We start from the raw sequence: 16,184 nt of genomic DNA on the forward strand, positions 1-16,184 counted from the left end.
AATACAAAAAGTAAAGTCTGCTTTGGTGTCACTTGGCTGATAATTTTCAATACTATCATGTCTACACAGCTTGTAGTCTGCCCTTGTGCCCATGCAGCTTTGCTCTTTTGTAATAGCAAATACTAATAATAGCAAGCACATATATAGCACTTATTACGCGCCTGTGGCTGACTGTTCTGAGAGCACTTGCTTTGTAACTTACTAGCTTCATAACTAACTTAGTCTCCACCACAAACCCATGAGACAGATACTATTATCATCCTCAATTTACAGAATTTACAGGTGAGGAAAGTGAAGCACAGAGCAGTTAAGTAACTTCAAGGTCATGCAGCAAGTAAGGGGCAGAAGTGGGATTTGAACTTGGGCACTGCGATTCCAGAGTCTGTGTTCTTAACCATGCTTATATAAACTCTTCGTCAGCTTTGTATCACTCCAGTGCACAAGTTTCTTGCTCTCCTTTGGTGGTGTATTCTGTTGGGTGCGACCCTTCAGCTGGGGTCCCTTGCTTGGCTATTGTACTCTGCACTTAGCATTTCTGTCTGAAGGCAGCTGTTGTATTGATGATGGAGCTGTGCGCACCAGGGGCCTTGGCTTTTCCTTCTCCTTGTGTGCAGCCCAGTGCTGCATCTTGCCAGGACCTTGCATGCTTGCCCCTCTACTCAGGAGGAACACTTGCTTCTTTGATAAATGCATTTTGGCTGCACACCCTGTGCTGGCTCTGGTCTAAGCGTTAAGAGGTGTGGAAGCAACACAAAGCCCACTGGGGACCTCTCCTCTCTCCTGTATCCTCTGCCCAACTCCATCCTTTTCCAGAAGTCAAGGAAAATTGAAGATCCAGGGCAACCTTGAAGGGAAAAGTGATCACAAAGCAGCAGCCTGAGGCAGTTGTGGGCAGGGAGACAGCAGCCCCAGCCTTTGGTTGCAGTGAGCGGCTGGGTGTGCTAAGGAGTCCCCAGGCAGCTGGGGACCCCAAGTCTCTGCAGCCTCAGCTCTGGCTAGACAATGTGCTTCTAGAGAGTGGGCCCCAAATCTGAATCATTTCTGGGCCTTTCACTGTGTCTGGCACAGAGCAGACCTTTAGTAACCATGTTCTGGATGAGCGAATTTGCCCCTTAGTCACTGTTTGGTGCTCAGGATTTCTCAGGGAGTCTTGGGGCCTGCATTAGCCACAGTCTCCAAAAGAAAATGGGTTCATCTCAGATGGTTCATCCCAGATGGTTAAAATGAAGAGGACTTAACTTAGGGATGATTTACAGAAGTGCGGGCAGCATGGAGGGAAAACAAGAAATGGCGAGGCACCTAGAGACAAGCTGCACTATCCCTAAGGCTGGAGAGATGGGACTGAAGTGGGGTAGAGAATGGTGCCCCTGGAGCAACTGTGCAAAGGAGGCCACTCTGCAGGAGCTACAGCCATGCAGGGATAGAGCCAGAGACGTGGCCCTGAAACAGGCAGGGCATAGGGAAGAAATGCCCTGACTTTTCTCTCTTCCCATATTCTGAACTCTGCCAGCTGTTCCTGCTTTGGCCCCCCTACAAACCCTACTGGATGCACAGCAAGGGAGCCTGGTGAGACAGTCCTCTGGTGTCAGCCTCCTGGGGCCTGAAGGGTGGAGAAAGGATGGGGAGAGGGGTCAGGATATGGTCCTTCCTGTCTCTCCTGTCCACACCCACTGACCACTGGCAGGAGGCCTTTCACTTCTCCTCTGCAGGAGGATGATTCTAGGAGCAGCCAGATCCTGGGGGCTTGGCCTGATTTGGAGGAATCAATCCCTCCCTCTCCCCTCCTTTCTCCCTCCTTCCTTCATGCTCTTCTTTTCTCTTGCCCTCCATTTAGACTCCAAATTTTACAGGCGTTACTTGTCCCTCTGACTCTGGGCACCCAGGCACTGCTTCTCTCGTCTCCTCCTTCTCAGCCTTTCTTTCCCATCTTCCGGTTCACTGAAAGAACCTTGGCTGCTAGGCCAGCCCTGGACCAGCCCAGAGGCAGGGGTAGCTTCTGAGCCAGGGATGGGAAGTTGCTACAAGCCAGAGTGTGTGGCAGCCTGGATGGTCAGGCTCTCTGCTCAGCTTCCCACTCCCCCAAACCAAAGCCACAGGCCTCTGGGTAGCAAGTAACCACCTGTGTTGCTCAGCACCACAGCTCTGGGCCCTTCTCCTCCACTATGGAAGAGGAAAGCAAGTGGTTCTGTATGTCTACAGATTTTGCTCAAAGAGAATTTTGCTGGGGAGTGGGCAGGGGAGGGGCCAGAGTAGGGCCATAGCATATATCTCTTTGTAGCCTAGGAAGAAGTTGAGCAAAAGAACCTCTTTTCCAGTGGCTAGCACGGTGGGGCTTCCATTGCTTTGTTCCTTCGTTTGTAAATGTTTCTGGAGCACCTACTATGTGTCTACCACTGTGCCAGACCCTGAGGATTCAGAGATGGCTGTTGCTTCTGACGGGCGATGGCCCTGTTTAGTGCCTGTGGGTGTATTTTGCCAACTTGAGCTCATTCTAATGTGTACCATACAGGCTCTTACTGATATCAGGTGATGGGACTCAGCCTGCAGTCAGCCAGATTTTGTGCATGTGGGTAAAGAGAAGCAGGAGAGAAATTTCCTATTTCCTAGAAATTGTGTGACTCTGGACAAGCCACCTAGATTCTCTCTGTGGCTTCTCTATCTGTGTGAAAGGTATACCTTTCCTTTGAGGAATTATAACTTTCCCATCCCATGGGGCTGTCAATCATGAGGCTTTGCCTCCTACATTGGAGGGCTCTTGACACAGGCTGGCCAACCAGAGTACCCCATTCATCCATCTTGCGCAATGATTCCTCTCAATGTAGGCATGGAATCCTGCCGGTGTCAGTGGGTTTTCTTCGACTGTTTGCCTACCTCCCAAACCGGCCTTTCTTAGTCGTCCTTATCTGAGTTGATGATAATTCTAGCATTCCTATTGCTCAGGCTCGAAATCTTGTAATCATTCTGGACACTTTTCTGTCAATCCACATCCCAGTCATTATTAAGTCATTTTGGCTCTATTTCAAAACATGCTCCAAATCTTACCACTGTCCCACTCTGGTGGAAGCCACCATGATCTCTGCCTGCGTTACTACAATAGTCTGCTAGCATCAGTCACGCCCCCTACAGTCAAGTCAGTTCCAGCAGCCAGTGTGAGTTTTTTGTTGTTGTTGTTGTTGTTTTTGAGACGAAGTCTTGCTCTGTCGCCCAGGCTGGAGTACAGTGGCACGATCTCGGCTCACTGCAACCTCCGCCTCCCAGGTTCAAGAGATTCTCCTGCCTCAGCCTCCCGAGTAGCTGTGATTACAGGCGCCCGCCACCATGCCTGGCTAATTTTTTGTGTTTTCAGTAGAGACGGGGTTTCACCGTGTTAGCCAGGATGGTTTCGCTCTCCTGACCTCGTGATCCGCCCGCCCCGGCCTCCCAAAGTGCTGGGATTACAGGTGTGAGCCACCGTGCCACGTCTATGGTGAGCTTTTTAAAATGTATGTCAGGTCATGTCATTTCTCTGCCTCAAACTCTTCAGTGACAACCCATTTCCCTTTCTATGTGGCCAAAGGTATAATGCGCCTCCCAGTCACGCCCATTATTTCTCTGATCCTGTAATCTCTACTTCCTTCTCTCTCGCTCTGCCTAGTCACACTGATCCTTTCTTTGTGCATCCATCATGCCAGGCATACTTCCACTTCAGGCTCTGTGCATAGGCTGTTCCCTTTGCCTGAAATGCTCTTCCTCCACATACCTGCGTTGCACCCTCCTTTGCCTCCTTCAGCTCTTTGCTCCCATGCCAGCCACTTTCTCGGTGAATTCTTCTCTACCCTCTACCTCCAATTTATAACATAACTCCTGGTACTCTTGTCTCCCTTCCTTGTTTTATTTTCCTTGTGATTATCGCTATGTTGCATACTATACATTTTACCTACTCATTTAGCTTTTTATTTGTTCTCCACCCTTCTTCCAATAGAACGTTTTATTCCATAAGAGCATGGGATTTACATTTGTTTTGTTTATGGCTGTATCCCTGGTGCCTGACCACGATAGGGGCTCCCTGCATCCTGTTGAAAGAATAAATAGACTTGACATATCGGCTCTGGGAGAGGGAGTCTCTGCTCCCTGCTCAGAATGAGGGCTTGGGGCTGTTCTCTCTCCCACTGTGTGGAGAGCACCTCCCTGAGTGTGTGTTCCCAGGCACAAGGAGCGCAGATGGAGGCATCAAGTCCTCAAGACAGTATTGGAGTCCTTGGACACAGCATGTCTCTCCTGGACCTGGCCAGCTCCACCCTGGCTTCCCAATCCCTCCAGAAACCTCCTCTTTGGCATAGCTGGTTTGAGTTTGGGTTGATCACTTTCAACTGAATGAACCCTGGCCAAAAAAGTCTTGGCCCTTGGGAATCATGAGAATTTAGCCAAGTGACAGGGTCAAGACACTTGGAACAGGAGCCTGGCATTGAGGCAAGCATTGGTATACATTCTGCGGAGTTCTTTCACCCCAGACAGGCAGGGTAGAGTATTCTGGCTATGAAAGAACACTTCTGAGAGCAGAAACTAAACTTCTTCTGCTCTGCCCTATGCAAATCTACTAAAGACAGACCTTCTCTGTCTGTTACTCAGGGCCATACAGGAAAGAAAATGCAGGCTGGTATTTCTCACCTGATTCCAGCCCCTTAAGCCTTCCAAGACCACTGCAAGTGACACAGGGAGGAGGTGCCCTAGGCACATGAAAGACCTTGACCATGATGTCTGAAAACCTAAGCCAGGATCTTGGCTCTGCTATCCCAGCTGCATGGCCTTGAGCATGTCTCTGCATCTCCTTGGCCTCAATTTTTCTCATCTGTAAGGTGAGAGGGATGAAATAAATTACTCTCAAACTTCTTTTCCACATAACATTCAATGGAAGCAGTAGAGCATTATGGTTAAATACGTAGACTCTGGGGCCAGGCTGCCCGAGTTCAATTCTACTGCTTACTGCAAGCTTAACTTCTGAGCCTCAGTTTCCTCATATTAAAATGGAATACAAAATGATACCTACCTCATGGGGTGGTTATAAGAATTAAATGAATAGAACACATAGAGGGCACAGAAGTAAGCTAGGCATATACTAAGTCCTCAAAAATATTAGCTACTATTATTATTTACCATTATTGAAAGAATTTACCCTGGATCCTGGAATGATTTCTGCTTCATCTGTAAAGGTGACCCCTTCCAAAGGCAGAGCCCTTTTCCCAGGGGTTGCAGCTCCCCCATCTTTGCATGAGCACTGACCATTCTCTCCCTCTCCTGTAGTGTCTGGAGGCAGCAGAGTGCCCTGAGGGCCAGGAGTCAACTTCCCCACCTCCGGGCTGAAGGCTGGGGCTGGCTTCACTCACTTGATTTGGAGAATTTCCATAGCCCTTTTAGCATATTTTGCTTGGGCTAGCTTATTTACGCCAACCATACATCTTATCACTGTCATAAATTTTTATTCCTATGGACATGTCTAAACTTATGGGTTGAAATAACGTAATTTACATGCTGTTTAGTATGCAGATTGGGTTAATCTGCTTCTGCAGATTCACCACCAGGCCTGTGTAGCCTCTCTCTCCCTCCAGGACCTCAGCCTGATTTGAATATTGCATTCTGTTTTGTGTGGGGCGGTGAAAGATGTGTGGATCACAAGCCTCCCCTAGACAGCTGCAGCACCCCACTCCCTGCGCCTGCGGCCCACCCTGCACACAGCTCCCCCAGGCAGAGGCCTCCTTCCCACTGCATGTCACTCCCACAGTATCCCCATCTCAAGGCTAAAAAGCCATCAGCAACCAGGTGAGCTCTCTTTTGTCTTAGGCTGCATTCTGAGATGAGGATTTCAATGTGAATGAATCCAGGGGGCGTTGAACCCAGGAAGCACTGGCAGGTACAGAAGGGAAGAAAGCCAAAACAATGTGTCCTGGAGCAGGTTAACCCTGTGGGCATGTGGGCTCAGTCCCACTGGGGACTCCAGGAGATGGTTTTGAACATGACTCAGAGTTGTCCCATAGAAAGGGTGAAGAAGCCAGGGTCTTTATTCTCTAACTCCTCGCCATCATTGGCTGGATCCATGGTCCTTATTCTCTAACTGCTTGCCATCATTTGCTGAGGGCTGTTGGCTGAGGGGTATTAATCCTTGCCCACTGCCCCTGTGCATCTGACCTGCCCCATGTGCAGGCTGAGGAAAGCCTTCAGGAAGGGGTGATAGGTGTTCGCAGAAGGACGTCATTGGCACTTACCTGAATAAAGAATGACAAGGAGATATGAGTGGGGCGCCCTGTTCATAGCCTCTCTTTCCCATTTTCAGCCTGATTCTCCCTCACTTCACCTAGGCTTTGTATCCATTTCATTTCCTCAAGGAGGCCTTTCCTAACTCCCCTGTTTGAGACAATGCCTTCTCATGCTTTATCCTCCTTTACTACTTGTTTTTCTATCTGTGTGTTTTTTTGTCTGAGTCATTTTAGTGTGGGAAAAGACAGTAAGCAGACAAATATTTAATATATCAGGCAGTCAAGGGTGTGACAGAGAAAATTAAAGCAGGAGAAGAAGACTTAGGAATGTCATATGGGGATGGATTGCTATTTTATATGGGACAGAGGTGTGTGTCAAGGTTGTCCTCTCCAATAAGACATCAGTGAGCTGGGAGAGACCTTTAGCAAGTGAAGGAGTGAGCTGTGCAGAAGAGCTTTTCGGGCAGAAGGAACAGCAGGTGCAAAAGTCCCAAGGTGGACATATGTTTGACTTATTTGAGGCTAACATTGTGGGAGCACAGCATTTGAAGGGGAGAGGAAGGAAATGAGGAGGAAGATGGAGAGAAGGAGAGGTAATAGGAGGTCTGATTATGTAAGACCCTGGAGGTCTTGGTAAAGACTTTGGATCTGTGTGTTAGTCAGGGCTCTGCAGAGAAACAGAATCAACAGGGTGTATATATAAGCAGACTTATCGTAAGGAATTAGCTCATGCAATTATGCAGTTTGACAAGTCCCAAGATCTGCTGTTGGCACCCTAGAGACCCAGGAGACTCAGTGGTGTAGTTCTAGTTTGCATACTGGCAGGCTGGAGACCTGGGAAGAACCAATATTTTAGTTTAAGCCTGAGGGGTGGAAAAAAGCCAGTGTTTCAGCTCAAAGGCAGTCAGGAAGGAGGAGTCCCCCTTACTTGTGGAAGGATCAGCCCTTTTGTTCTAGTCAGCTTTCAACTGATTGGATGAGGCCCACCCACACTGAGAAGGGCAATTTGCTTTACTATCAACAGATCCAAATGTTAATGTCATTGAGAAACACCTTGACTGACACATCCAGAATAATATTTGAGCAAACATCTGGGCTCTCCATGGCTCAGTCAAACTGGCACATCATACTCTGAGTGAGATTGGAAGACACTGTAAGTTTTAGAGATAAGTGGTATAATTTGACTTATGTTTTTAAAAATTACTCTGGCTGCTGTGTGAAGAAAAGTCTGCAAGGGGCAAGGGACAATTAATCAGGGACAATTTTTCAGAAGCTATTGCTATAATTCAGGCAAGTGATGGTGGTGGCTTGGGGCAGGGTGACAGTGGGTGGAGGTGGTGAGAAGTGGTTAGATTCTAGATGTATTTTGAAGGGAAAACCTGCAGGATTCATTGATGGATTGGAATGTAAAATGCGACAGAAGGAGAGGCATCAAGGATGATACCAACGTTTGGGGCCTGAGTAATCAGAAGGTAGGAGGTTCCATTAATTGAGATGTGGAAGACTGTTGGACCAGCTGGTTTGATCAGGATAAATCAGTGTTAGGTTTTAAATACGTCAAGTTCAAGATGTCTGTTTATGTTTAAGCAAGAATGTAGAGCAGGCCATGGGATATGTTTGACTGGAATTCAAAACTCTGATGTAGTTTAGTTCAGTTTGGCAATCAATAAGTACTTCTCGGCCAGTCGCATTGCCTCACACCTGTAATCCCAGCATTTTGGGAGGCCAAGGTGGGAGGATCGCTTGAGCCCAGGAGTTCAAGACCAGCCTGGGTGACATCGTGAGACCAGTCTCTACAAAAAAAATTTCAAGCTTAGCTGGGTATGGTGGCACATGCTTGTAGTCTCAGCTACTCAAGAGGCTGAGGCAGGAGGATCTCTTGGGCCTGAGAGGTCAAGGCTGCAGTGGCTGTGCCACTGCACTCTGGCCTGGGCAACAGAGAGAGACCCTGTCTAAAAAAGACAAAAACATACTTCTTGAGTGAGTGATTATGAGACCAGTCAGATTTGTCCCATGAGTCTCCAATGTCCTTCTGCATATCACTAATCCTTGTAGTCCAGACAGGCCACCTCCAGCAGGTGACATCAGTCTCTGCTCTAGAACTAGGACTCATTAAACTGTTTGCCATGATGCTCTTGCTAATTATTTGACCTGGTAGAGACAGATAGAATCTAGACCAGTGGCTTTCACTGGCATTGTAACCTTTTAAAACATTCTATTGCTCCATTCCCAGATTCTGATTCAGTTGATCTGGGGTGAAACTTGTACATTGGTAGTTTCAAAAGATCCTCAAGTAATTCTCTGGATCCTAAAGCCTGTCCAGAGACTGAGAACTATTATTCTAGGGGTCTGCCTTAACTGACCTTCTGTACTTCACTGTTTGTTTGTTGTGACTTAAAAGAAAAAGTCAGCCCTTGGCTGTTCACGGTGGCTCACGCCTGTAATCCCAGAACTTTGGGAGGCCGAGGTGGGTGGATCACCTGAGGTCAGGAGTTGAAGACCAGCCTGGCCAACATGGCGAAACCCTGTCTCTACTAAAAATACAAAAATTTTAGCTGGGCGTGGTGGCAAGTTCCTGTAATCCCAGCTACTCGGCAGGCTGAGGCTGGAGAATCGCTTGAACCCAGGAGGCACAGGTTGTAGTGAGCCGAGATTGCGCCATTGCACTCCAGCCTGGGTGACAAGAGCGAAACTCCATCTCAAAAAAAAAAAAAAGTCAGCTCTTTTGTCAAGGCTCCAGAAAAATTACAAAGTCTTAGAAAGGAGTGTTTGAAAAAAAATCCCACCAATTAGAAGAAGAAAAGTTCTGTGCAAAAAGATATTTGGTATAGCATTATTTTTAATAGTGGTAACTTAAAACCACCAAATGGAATATTATACAGCCAGAATCATTTTGTAGACAGTATAGTAACTTGCAAATATGTTATGAGAGAAGGTTAAGTAAAAAAGCAATATGCTAAAATGTGTCTACATTATGAGTGCAACCGTGCAAACTTATGCATGCATATAAATAAAAGACTTTAGGGGAACAAAGAAAAATGAAAGCAGTTGATGTGTTAGTATAATAGTACAGTGGATGATGCTGCTTTCCCTTTTAAATGACTGCTTTACTGTTGTTAGGGTGTTTGCGTAGTAAGCAGGAGAAATAAAGAAATGGCAGTGTTGCTCCAAGCACACAGCCGTATTCCCTGCCTCTCCAGGAAAGGTCCTTAGGTTTTATCTCACTATCTCTGAAACAGGGGGATCAACCTCTGGACTCACTGGGGAACCTATTCTTTGTCAATTAGATGCCTAATGTATGCCAGCACTGTGCTAGCTACTGAGTTGAAACTGGGTTAGGGGATACATGAATCAGTCATTGTTCTAGAGGAGCTCACTGTAGAGATGGAGAAATTAATGTATTGTAAGCAAACTATTATAATAATTGTAAGATAATGCCATGAGTATGATGACAATGGCATGAACAAAGTTCTGTGCGAACTCAGTTAAATCTGCTCCAGGACGCCAGGGTGTTGAAAAGAGGAGGTGACATTTGATCTTAGTCTTGAAGTTAGAAAAGGGATGGGGGTAAGGGGAGTAGGGAGGAACAGATATTCCAAACAGAGTGTGTAAGGACAAAGAGCCATAAAAGGCATGGAGTGTTTAGAAAATGGCAAGTAGGTTTGGATGGAATATTTATTATTTATTAATTAACTCAACAAGTAATTGTTGAGTATTTGTTGTGTGCCAGGTGTTGAGTTAGATATTGGGAAGACCAAGAATTATGAACCTTGTCTATGCCTTGAATACTGATCATAATAATAGCAAGTATTTATTGAGAGCTTACTAAATGCTTTATATGTATTAACCCATGTATTCTTCCTGATAACTGCTGGAGAGGGTACCATTCTTATTCTCATTTACAAATGATGAAATTGAAATTTAGGGTAAAAGACTTGTTCACAGTCACACATTTGTCATGCAGTGGCGCCCCTAGAGATCACAGTCTAGTGGAGGAAACAGACAAGGAAACATGAAAGCAGAGTGACAAGTCTAAGATGGAGGTAAGGGAGCTCTGAGTAAGGGCCTAGACGCTGTCAAAGTAGAGTTCTTGGAGATGACTTAAGCTGAATCTTGGAGGATGAGTGAGCATTAGACATGGAAAGTGGGAGTGTGAGAAGGAAAGACAAGAGCTTTACAGTCATGATGGGTGATGAAGCTGGCGAGGTTGGTTGGGGCCAGTTTAGGAAAGCTTTGAACATCCTGCTAGGGAGTTGAGCCTTTCTTCTATAAGTAATGATGAACTAACAAGCTTTTTTGATCTGTTTTTAATCAGGAGGCTGAGTCACTTGGGCAATGATTCAGCAATACCAACTGTGAACTCTCAATGACTTGGGCTAATGAGAAGAATGACATGGATAATCTAAAAATAATGGACAACTGGAAAAAACATCAGCCTGCTTGTGGAGCACACCAGGTCATGATTTCTGCAGTGGGGGAGCAGCTGATTTGCTTCATTCATTCTAGAACCTTTATTCTAGCTGATGTTAAATCTGGTTGTTTTTGAGAGCGCTCGCAGCCATCATGCCCATCTCTGTATCACAGGGGTTTGGGAAAAGAAACTCTTCTTGCCAAGGATGGAAGAATAAAAACATAACTGAGTTCCAGATATGCTAATGTTTTCCACTATTGCATCTCTAAGATATCAGTAGGACCTGGAAAGGTGGCAATGACCTCATGGCTCCCAGGTGCTGGGGCTGCTGCAATGGCTGGAGCTGAGAAAAACTTGAAGGTTTTAGAGAAGCTCTGCTTCCAAATGAAGGGTGCAGAGTAATTAATGCCACAAGCTACATGGAGTGGCCAATTGAAGAAGCTATAAAAGTTGGAGCAGTGCAGGAAGCAACATGCCTGGGAAAGGGGATTTTTTTGCACTTTTTATTGCAATAATGCAGGAACATTCTATGAATAGAATCCAGGGGAGCCATCAAGTCCATGTTCGAGTGACTGTAAGGGGAGGGATTTTGATCCTCTTCCGAGACAGCTGTCTTCAGGCTCAGGCACAGATCACGTTATTTTATTAGAGCCTTCAGTAGTTAAGAGAAAGTTCTTGGTTGAATTGGGAAAGGGACCTAAAAATAACTGTAAAATTTTGAGCTAGCTCTGCCCCTTTCTGTACTAGATACAATCCTGGATGTAGAGAACCAGAGACTTGAGGTTAAGACCTAGCTCTGGCACCAACTTGGACAAGTCACGTCACCTATCTCCACCTATCTCCTTCACTGTGAAATGAGAGGATTGGACTAAATGATATCTAAATCTCCCCTGGCCTCCATTGTTTCTGCTTTGTGGATGCCATTTTATGGATTGAGAAATCAAAGTCCATTGATGAAAACGATTGCCATGTGCAGATTCACTTGGAACACAGAGACTCAGATTGCTGGTCAGTACCAAAGGAGGTTGGAGTGCTTTGCCTTGAATGCAAGAAATAAGGATGTGCAATGTCATGGAGAATTTTAAAACAATAATAGATACAAGAAAAAGTCGATCTGCTTTTTATTATCACCATGCACTGACAGTTCTAAGCAATGTCAGTGATAAAATATTCCTCACCTTGATGGACAACTCTCCCCAGCCTCCATCCTTGGTATATCACTGTTTATCTGTACAATTCTCTTTTTATTCAATGCTCTTTCAATTCCTCTCACTACAAAGGAAGAAAATCTCTTTAAGGAGCTCTTTTTTTTTTTTTAACATTTTTCTTTCTCTCTCTGTCTTTTTCTTTCTTTTTTTTTTTAACCACTTCTTAGCATTGATTTGTCTCTAGTAAAGAAGAATGATGAATTACTTTGAGTTACTTCTTTAGTAAGAAAGGTATGCTATAGGAGAGAACTGGAAAGGGACCAAGGAAGCAGGGACAATAAACATGGAGAGACCAGAATATGGAATGAGGTGTGGAATGGGTACAGAAGGCTGGGTGGCTTGTGGGTCAAGTCCTGAACACATGGCTTGTGGACAGGGTGTGGACAGCTCCCTGAAGGCCCAGGTTAGGTTGGGCATGTGGTGCATGAAAATAGACCCTGCCTGCCTCTCAGCTCAGATTTCTCAGATTTCCAGCACCCCGGCCCTTTCCTGGGGCTTCCCCTTGCCTCCCCTCAGGTGGATTTCCTAAGAGTGAACCCTCTGTACTACACCTGCAGTCACACCACTCGCCATCCTTCTCTGAGTTGGATTTCCTCTCCACCCTTCCCTGGTGTCTAGAATATGAAAAGGCTTTGCCACCCTGGGGACTTGCATATCCTGCATTGGTGCCTCCCTTTTGCAGGCTTGGCCCCCTTGGTGTTCAACCTTCTGCGAGCTAGCACCTGCTGCAGGGTGCATTTGCGTGCTCCAAGGAGCCATTCCTGTGACAAAATAATCTATGCACATTCTTTGGGGGCTGAATGGGCTGCTCTGGAGAACAACAGAGGGGACCCCCAGAAAAATACGAGTGTGGTGGAGGAAGAGGCTGAAGGCAGGGTGTTAACCCTAAAGATAAAGATCTTTGTCCTCTCAAATTAAATAAGTTTTGGGTTTTTGTTTGTTTGTTTGCAAAGTGAGAACCCAGTTAGTAGCGATTAAATTGACAACCCGATCCAAACCAGTCCAAACTGAAGCCATGAGGGCCAAGTTCTAGTTTCTTACAGATTTACAATATGCTAAATTTTCTCTTTGACACACACATCAGACACATATTCCCTCTGGCACATTCAGTTTCTAATTGTTATCCTAAGATGATTTATTTATTCTTACAGGAAGAGAAAAGAAAGGGGCAGCTTTTACCGAAGTTTGTCTTGTTTCTTTCACTCTTTCTTTTCTGATTATAAAAGCCACACATGTTTACCATAGAAAGCTTAGCATATGAATATTCTAAACAGAGATAAATACTTCCTATCAACCCCATCATTCAGAGATGACCACTCTCCATTTGCAGCTGTGGTTGACATGGAATCGTCTGGGGAGTTTTATTGGCAAGAACTTGCTCTATTCAGCTGAGCTTTTCCTTAAGAAGACCCCTGAGGTACCAGCCTCTCTGAGCCTAGTGGACGGGGACTTTCTGTTCATGCTGAGGCCCCTTCCCAGCCTGACAGAAGCTTCTAGCTCTTCCTTAGTCAGTTCCCTGCAGGTCTGGGAACCTTGTGCTAGTTCTGTTCTCTGGCCTCTGTGCTGTCACCTGTGAAGCTGTGTCCTTTGATTTCCTCTTGCAATCCTCTTGTTGCTCACAGCTGGCAACTTCATAGTCATTCACACTCACACACATACAGCATTTCTTCATTTATTCACATTAAGTCATTTCACACTCATTTTAATAGTTATTATTCACAGTACTGTTAGTTTATAGCACCGCACAACACTATAATGTTGTAATGAACAGTCGTCATTTCTTTGTGCTGCTCAGCCAGCTACGCACCATTCTGGGTTTGGGACCTCCCCACCCACCCGCCTGCTGGGTGTGCAGACTGCTCTTCTTTCACGATGGAAACCAAAGGGGGGAGTTCCTCTCTCCCAGCCCAAAGGCCATGCAGGAGCCAGCCTGTGATCTTGGTTCAGCCAAACAGGCAGTACCATCTCACACTTTGACTCTTAAGAGAACTTTGCTAAGAATCTGGAACAGGTCAGACTTTCTTTATGGTGGCGGCAGAGCCTTTGAGATTTGGCAGTCAGCCCTGTTGGTTTTGAGCACCCCTAGGCTGTGGTGGCCTAGGGCAGCACAGACACTGCCCTACCCATATGGGTCCTGAGGCCCTGGCTAGTCCCCACTGGCCATCCTGGGTTTCCATCGTGTTTCTGGGCCTTGTTCTCCAGCTTTCTGTTGATTCTGTGAGTTATCTGATATTCTTCAAAAATATTCCTTTTCATTTAACGCTAGCCAGAACTGCTTAAAGAACCCTATACTGTTTGACTTTTGTCTTAAAGTTTGAAACGCTACTTAGTAAGTCACAACATACTAATTTGAATTTCATTTGTAACATAACTTCTCTTTCCCCAGGCCACATAAGTCAGGGAGACGGAGAGAGAAACAGAGGGGACAAAAATATAGTCACAACAGTATTTACCTGGCTTCATTTCACCCTTAGCTGCAATTGTCCGGAACTCAGGTCCTGCCTCCTAAGATCCTCCACAATAGCATTTCTGCGCTTCTCACTGCCTGGTAGCCCTGTAGCCTTCTGCTTGTCTATCTCAGAGATTGCTGGTAGTGCTGCTTTTGTAAGGGTTTTCTTCTTCCATGGCCCATTTGTCTGTGGGCCATCTGGCTTGCTTGAGTCATATCCACTAATCAACTATTAAGGCTGATTCTTCTCTTTGGAAGACCCAGAGATTTCAGCTATGATTCTGGGCTACACTTTGAGCCTCAGAAATGACCATGTGTTTAGTGGTGACCTCACGGGCAAATGCCGCAATACTTTTCTGGTGCCTGTCTGCCTAAGTCTTTTCTTCTCTGTCACTCCAGTTCTGCTTGTCCCCAGGGATATGATTTTCAAGTCTCATGATCTTATATCAAGTCACATCCAATATGATCTGACTGGTTGGGGAGCAGGGCAGGGTCGGATGATCTGGAATGACTGCCTCCTGTGCTGGAGTAAGCGATAAGCAGACAGGCCCCTCCGCAAGTGCTGGGAGGAACGCCAGTGCCGCAGGTAGAACACAGCATGAAAGGGGTATGTGGAGGACGACAGGCCCGGAGAAATCCTGTCTCAGGCCAGAGTGGAAGGCCAGAATGTGGACTTTTCCAAGCAAGCAGGTTTTGCAACATCTCTAGGAACCTAGGAGCCAGCAGTGAACAGGAGTCTAGGTAGGCAGATGGGAAGCAGCGTCCTAGACACTCAGCTAGGGTTTGGGACCAAGAATGCAGAAATGAATAGCTCCGGGTTGGGGGTGGGAGGTGTGGCACAGAACTAGGACACATCTGTAGAAAAGTATTTTTCTCGAACCATATCTGTATTTTAGGTATTCCAAGTCTAAATATTCCATGGTTTAAAAAGTTTGGAAATTATGGAATTTTAAATTCTTCTCTTGGAGATTCATGATTCACAAGACTATACAAGACGCTGAATCCTATGATTACAAACAAAACCAAACCTGTTTAGTAGGTAAACAGGGTTATGTAGGCAGAAGACATTTTCTTTTTTTAAATGACTTTTTTCAAATTCATGAGCATTTGAAGTGGCAGCCAGCTGAGTCACAAAATTGCTTTTAAAAAATTATGATTATTTTGTAATTATAAAACTGCATATATAATACATATAAGTGGTTTCAAAAAATTAGAGAAACAATACGTCAAGAAATAGATTATTACCAGTCCCTATGAAGTTCCCCTGTGTGTCCCTCCTCATTCAAATTTCTCTCCTCTCTCTAAAGGTAACTCCAACTTGAATTTTACCACTTTTCTATGTATCCCCAAACAATATTGTTTAACTTCACCTTTTTCAAATATTATGCCATTTGAAATCATTGTTTGCAACCTTCTGTGAATAGCATTTTTTTCATTAAACATATTGATAAAATTAATCTATGTTGACATGTTCTATAATTATTTCATCTTTATGGCTGTTTAATATTCCATTGTATAAATACATCACAAGTTAGTTGTCTATTTACCTATTGAACATTTGGGGTACATTCATTTTTCTCCTGTAATTATTACAAACAATGCCATGTGAACACTCTTGGACTTTTCGCCTGCGTGTATGAATAAGCCTTTCTCTACAATCTATTCTTCCAAGTAGATGTTGCTGGGTCACGGGAGTTGTGCACATCATCCACTTTACTAGAAACTGTTTTCTAAAGTGGTTGTACCATTTTACACTCCAACCACTGTTTACATGCTAACCAACACTTGGTATTTTCAGAATTTTCATATTTTTTACAACTAGGTGGGTGTTAAATAATACCTTATTCTGGTTTTAATCTGCATTTCCCTAATTTGCTATCTCCACC

The 16,184-nt window shown here is 45.2% G+C and overlaps 1 long non-coding RNA gene across 1 annotated transcript in view; it reads left to right on the top strand.

The window, feature by feature from the left end:
• LOC129144229 (uncharacterized) overlaps positions 1-15,755 on the top strand; it is a 128,180-nt gene extending 112,425 nt beyond the window's left edge. The window contains exons 2-3 of the long non-coding RNA XR_008548455.1: positions 7,255-7,383; positions 10,546-15,755. This is a non-coding gene — a long non-coding RNA (uncharacterized LOC129144229). The remainder of the gene's footprint in view (positions 1-7,254; positions 7,384-10,545) is intronic.
• Positions 15,756-16,184: the final 429 nt, after the last annotated feature.

The sequence above is a fragment of the Pan troglodytes genome, chromosome 1 (genome assembly GCF_028858775.2).
Source record: "Pan troglodytes isolate AG18354 chromosome 1, NHGRI_mPanTro3-v2.0_pri, whole genome shotgun sequence".
NCBI lineage: Eukaryota > Metazoa > Chordata > Mammalia > Primates > Hominidae > Pan > Pan troglodytes.